We start from the raw sequence: 6,262 nt of genomic DNA on the forward strand, positions 1-6,262 counted from the left end.
CGACGAGGTATACCTAGATGCCGTTCGGTTTGCCGGTTTTTGTTAAAAATACCGTTCGTTTAAAAAAAAAACCTAGATCGGTTTTTTTTCGGTTTTATTATTTTGCGAGCGTTCACCGAACCGTTCGTTTTAACGAACGCGTTCCTCGGTTTTTCTCTGTTAACGAACGTCCGTTCTTTAACCGTTCGTCCGTTTTTTTCTTTTTCGTCGTTTTTCCGCTATTTTCTCAGATTCGATTTCTGATCGAATCTTCGTTTCTGTTTAACTTCTCGCTCGTTTATCGGAATCAGGCGATTCAAGCGCCTAGAGTTTCGTCTCGAAATTCTCTTTCCGTTTAACCTACTCAAACAAGTTTTTGCTACTGTAAAATTTGACCTAGATCCAGATTAGTAAACGAAGCTTCTTTCTTTCGCCGTTTGACTTTTGTTGCTTCTTTCGAGTTGATTCTTTTTGCAAACCGGAGTTCTTAAGTTGAACTTTCTGGTTGGATCTTTCATTCGAGTTTTACCTGTGCATTAGATGAGTACTGATTGTATGCTTGTTTGTTTGCGATAGAGTACCCGGAGTGTGCCGCTTGTTACTTCGAATCGCTAGGTTTTGCGGATCATCAGCAAGGCAAGTAACACTTTGATCATACCTTCCATACCCAGTTTTATTGCATTAGATCTATTTTCCTCAAAACACTTGCATGATTAGGATCTAATTAAATTGTGGGTATTGGGAAGTAGTTGAGGTAGTACCTATTACCTGTTCTTTTATCAAACCCTTGGGAGTTACTTCTACGTTGCTATTATATTGCCATGCTATGCTCGTAGACGTGGATTGGGTTTGAGAGATTTTCCATGACAGATGTGAGATTGTTAATTAATGGTTTACTTAAGGTGGCAACTAAAACTCACATCTGGGTGGATTGAGGTACCTGGGTATTCCAGGATTGCCTGCTTTTCTTTTGAACCGCCACCCAGGTTCAAAGGGATCATGAGATTATTCGTGCTAGAAACTTCCGTGTGCAGCCGCAAGCTATTATGGGCTCTAGCATAGTTGACTAAGTTGTGTGAACTCTTACAGTGGTAGACTAGCAGATGTAGGGGAAAGTAGGTGTAACTGTCTACCCCATACGTAAGGTGCAAACACTTCTGAAAGACTGTGTCTCGGTCATCCGTTACTCAAACACCATGTAGTGCGAGTAATCCAACGGAGGAGATCGAGTCTTGTGGGGAAAAGTGCACAAACCTCTGCAGAGTGTACAAACTAATCATGGTTAGCCGTGTCCCCGGTTATGGACAACTTGAGTATCTAGTACTTGTATTATCATGTGAATCTCGTCACTATGTTACTTTTAATTAATTTTGTTGGGTTAATGATGATTTCTTAATTGGGATTGAGATGCTGTCAACCATCTCAATGTTTCACAACCACCATGATAGTTAAATAAAACTTATTCCTTTGAAGTAGGATAAAATTTGCTTTTCGCAAAATTGTAACCATAGAGCTTTCCACCAGCCATATATGCATGTAGTATAGCATTATTATTGTTCATTATTCTCTATGTGTTACATTGCCAGCATATTCTATGTGCTGACCCGTTTTCGGGCTGCAACGTTTCATGTCGCAGACTTTTCAGACGACGAGTAAGGTGCCTTAGGTCGTGGTCTTATACTCAGTGATGCCGCTGGAGTTGATGGACTCACTTATCTTCCAAGTCTTCCGCTGTTATCGTTTTTAGATGGCCTTAAGCCATGTTTATCATACTTATTCTCTTCGGAGATATTCGATGTAATAAGTGTGTGATTGCTACTCTGTTATAAATCCTCCATTTGTACTGTGCGTGTCAGCATTACTGATCCAGGGATGACACTGGTGCACAGCAGCACAGACCATTTGAGGTCTGGTCGCTACATTTTTGTGAAGTGGGGAAGAAGAAAACGAGAGGCAAATGGAAAATAATGTAAATTGCAAGGATATGAGATCTGTGATTAGGAACCTGATAGGAGTTGATGATGTCTCCCCGGCAACGGCGCCAGAAATTCCTTTTGATGCGGCTTGAACTAGTCGGTATTTCCCCAAAGAGGAAGGGATGATGCAGCATAGCTACGGTAGGTATTTCCCGCAGTGATGAGATCAAGGTTATCGAACCAGTAGGAGAACCACGCAACACTATGTAAACGATACCTGCACACAAAGAACAAATACGTGCAACCCACATAAAAGAGGGGTTCTCAATCCCTCCCGGGTAAAAAGATAGATAAAGTTGTAGTAGATTGGATAAATAGATCTCGCGGAAACGCGAGATAAAATAAATAAGAATAAATTGCAGCAAGGTATTTTTGGGTTTTTGGATTAATAGATTTGAAAATAAAAGCAAATAAAAATATACCTCGAAGGCAAATATGCTAAGGAAGAGACACGGGGGGCATAGATTTCACTAGTGGCTTCTCTCGAGAATAATAGCTTACGGTGGGTGAAAAAAATTACTGTTGGGCAATTGATAGAACTTCAAATATTTCTGACGATATCCAGGCAATGATCATTATATAGGCATCACGTCCAAGATTAGCAGACCGACTCCTGCCTGCATCTACTACTATTACTCCACACATCGACCGCTATCCATCATTCATCTAGAGTATTGAGTTCATGGAAAACGGAGTAATGCAATAAGAACGATGACAAGATGTAGACAAGATCTATTCATGCAGGAATAGACCCCATCTTGTTATCCTTAATAGCAACGAAACATATGTGTCATTTCCCCTTCTGTCACTGGGATTGAGCACTATAAGATCGAACCCATCACAAAGCACCTCATCCCATGGCAAGAAAAATCGATCTAGTCAGCCTAACTAAAACAAAGATTCGAAGAAGAAATATTAGGCTAGAAGAAATTATGCATACAAGAGATCAAAACTCAAATAACTTTCATGGATAAAATAGATCTGATGATAAACTCAAAGTTCATCGGATCCCAACAAACACACCGCGAAAAGAGTTACATCAAATAGATCTCCAAGAGACCATTGTATTGAGAATCAGAAGAGAGAGAGAGAGGAAGCCATCTAGCTACTAACTGCGGACCCGTAGGTCTACAATGAACTACTCACGCAACATCGGAGAGGCACCAATGGGGATGACGAACCCCTCTGTGATCGTGTCTAGATTGGATGTGTGGTTTCTGGAACTTGCGGCGGCTGGAATTGTGTTTCGTCGACTCCCCTAGGGTTTTTGGAATATTGGGGTATTTATAGAGCAAATAGGCGGTGCGGGAGGCGGCCGAGGTGGGCATAACCCACCAGGGCGCGCCTGGGCCCCCAGGCACGCCCAGGTGGGTTGTGCTCCCCTCGGAGCCCCCTCTGGTACTTCCTTGGCCCACCATGTGTTTTCTGGTCCAAAAGAACTCTCCAAAAAGTTTCGCTGCATTTGGACTCCGTTTGGTATTGATTTTATGTGAAGTAAAAAAACAAGCAAAAAACAGCAACTGGCACTGGGCGCTATGTCAGTAGGTTTGTCCCAAAAAAGGACATAAAGTCACTATAAAATGATTATTAAACATCCAAGAATGTTAATATAACAGCATGGAACAATCAAAAATTATAGATATTGTCGGATTTTGGGTTCCGCAGACCCTTGAGAGGTTCAAACTCTGGGGTGCATGCGAAGAACTCGTCCTCCCCAGTCTGCCTGCTCGCTAATCTCAGGGCCTAGCTCGAAAAAATGAATGGAAAAGAGACACAACAGTTTACCCAGGTTCGGGCCACCTTGCGGTGTAAAACCCTACTCCTGCTTTGTGGTGGATTGGCCTCGAGGGGCTGAGGATGAGCTAGTACAGTGGGAGAACAACCTCCGGAGGAGGAGTGTTCTTGTGCTCAATGAGCTGGTGGGTGTGAGGGTGATCTGAATGATCCGTCCCCTACTACGGTGGTGGTGGTGCTCTATTTATAGGGGCATTGGTCCTCTTCCCAAATGTAGGCGGGAAGGGATCCCAGAACGGCCAAATTCGAAGGGAGACAACTAGTACATGCTATCCTGACAAAAGTAGTCCTCGCCTGCAAAAGCCTCTAGTGGTGACGCCGTGGTGGGCTCGGCGATGACCTCCGTCCTGCCGTCCCGGTGGTCTTGGTCTTGTTGCATGGGAATGGAAACCTTTGGCTGATTCCTCGAGACTCCGGGCCTACGCTTGCCTCTTTAGCACCAAAGAGGAAACTGGTACGCTGCACCCGCTGGCGCCCGCCTGGCCTTGGTTGTCATGGCTCACGTCACCTGAACCTCGCGAGGTGAGCCTTGCATAGAAATCTCCGCTCCTCGGGAGCCAGCCTGGGAGGCCGCCCCCCATGGAGGTCTTGGTGTCATCTGCCTCGCGAGGCTTGGACCCTCGCGAGGGTCTTGAGTTGTTGATGTTGAAGCTGGGCCATACCAGGCCATCGATCGAGCCATGGGCCGCAGGCAAGCAAGTCCGGGTACCCCCATTCCCAAAACGCCGACAGTAGCCCCCAGGCCCAAGGCGCGCTCGAACTTGGCTTCGAGGAGAAGCCAAAGGGCAAGTGCGGAGCGCCACGGGCCCTAACCGCTTGCGGCCTTGGTCGACGTGTGGCGATTGATGGGACGTGGGCGTCTCCGCTTCCCCACGCTGCCTCGGCAACCATTCCTGGCTGACAAAAAGGTTGGCGCCCGCTTCGGAGCTTTCATTGCTTTTCCTTCGCCTTGCTCTAGATCCCCTTCTCCTTCTGCCCAGAAAACCTCCAGATCCTCCAAACCTCTTCCCCAAGTCCGCGACCGATGGCCACCGACAAGGCAAAGCCCTCCGCCGCGGCTGTGCGTCAAGCCTCCTGGTTCGAGCCAGCCCTGAGCGCGTCCACAATTGCTGGGGAGAAGCACCTCGCCACCGCGCTCCAGCTAACGGCGAGCAGTAGCAACGAGGGGGGAGAGACGGCGCTCTGGGTCGGCTCCGCCAAGCCGGAATCCTTGGGCAGCACCTTTTACCCCTTCTTCCTGCACAGCGTCTTCGCCAGGCAGGTTCCCCCTTTGTCCAGTTTCTTCTACGCCATCCTTTGCCATTACAAGCTCCGCTCCCTCCATCTTCACTCCAACTCCATCCTCCTCCTGTCAATCTTCGCCTTTTACTGCGAGGCGTTTGTGGGGGTGATGCCCTCCGTGGTGATGTTACGCCACTTCTTCTACCTCTGGGTCAATGGCAGCCAGTGCTCGGGGTGCGCCAGCTTCATCGCGGCCAATGGCAGGAACGCGATTTGGCGGGCTGGGAAGAAGGTGGAGGACTTCCGGAACAAGTGGATCTTCATGGACGCCAAGCGCTCCTACCCTCGGCTGGAGCTGCCGAACGGGCTGCCGATGCCCCAGGACGGATGGTCTCACGAGAAGCCCACCGATCCCTGGGCGAAGCATTGCTGGATAAGATGGTGGCCGACCTGAAGACAGATGACCCGAAGGCAAAGAAGCTGACGGGAGCCATGATCGTCAGGGAGTTCCTGACGCAGCCTGGCTCCGCTTCAGGCACACTCGCGCCCCCTATAGAGGCTCAAGGGCGCGGGAGGCGACCTCCGGCTGCGCACCTTGCTCGGGAAGGACCAGGGTTGCCCCCCGGACACCCATCTCTCACTGTACCACCGCCCTGATTGAGAGAAGGTGGCCGCTGCCATGCCCGTCTTCAATGAGTGGGGACTCGTGCCGCTGGAGCCTTCCCAGCCCCTTGGCTCCCCGGTCCCGGTGTCCTCCGGCGATCATGAGGAGGAGGAGAGGGCAGACTCGGAGGCGACCTGGGAAGGCGTGGGGGAGACTTCTCCCCCGCGCTAGACCGATCTCCTTCACGTCCTTTCCGACGATGACGATGCCGGCGAGCACCCATTTAGGGAGTCGGCGCTCCGCCGGGGTCACCACGAGGTCCCGGGGCACCCCTCCGAAGAAGCTGAAGCTGGGGGTCTCGAAGAAGGGTAGGTCGGCGCTGCTTTCACGGGGCAACGCCTCTGCCTCGTCGCCTGCCGACACCATCACAGAACCGGTCGTGCGCCCGTCTGCCCGTGAGGGCACGATGACTCCTATGCCCATGAATCCCGCGGGCCTCGCGCTCCTGAAGAGGACGAGGGACTATGTCGTCGTGGACCAGTAAGTGCGCCATATTGTCTTTGCTTCTTGTTCTTGTCGTAGTGTCTTGATGTGTCCCTCTTCTGCGGCCAGGTCGACGCCGGTGGCGAAGAAGAAGAAGGAGGAGGCCAAAACAACCGAGGCCAAGCAGCCTGCCGCAGCCGCACCA

The sequence above is a fragment of the Triticum aestivum genome, chromosome 7D (genome assembly GCF_018294505.1).
Source record: "Triticum aestivum cultivar Chinese Spring chromosome 7D, IWGSC CS RefSeq v2.1, whole genome shotgun sequence".
Classification (NCBI taxonomy): Eukaryota; Viridiplantae; Streptophyta; class Magnoliopsida; order Poales; family Poaceae; genus Triticum; species Triticum aestivum.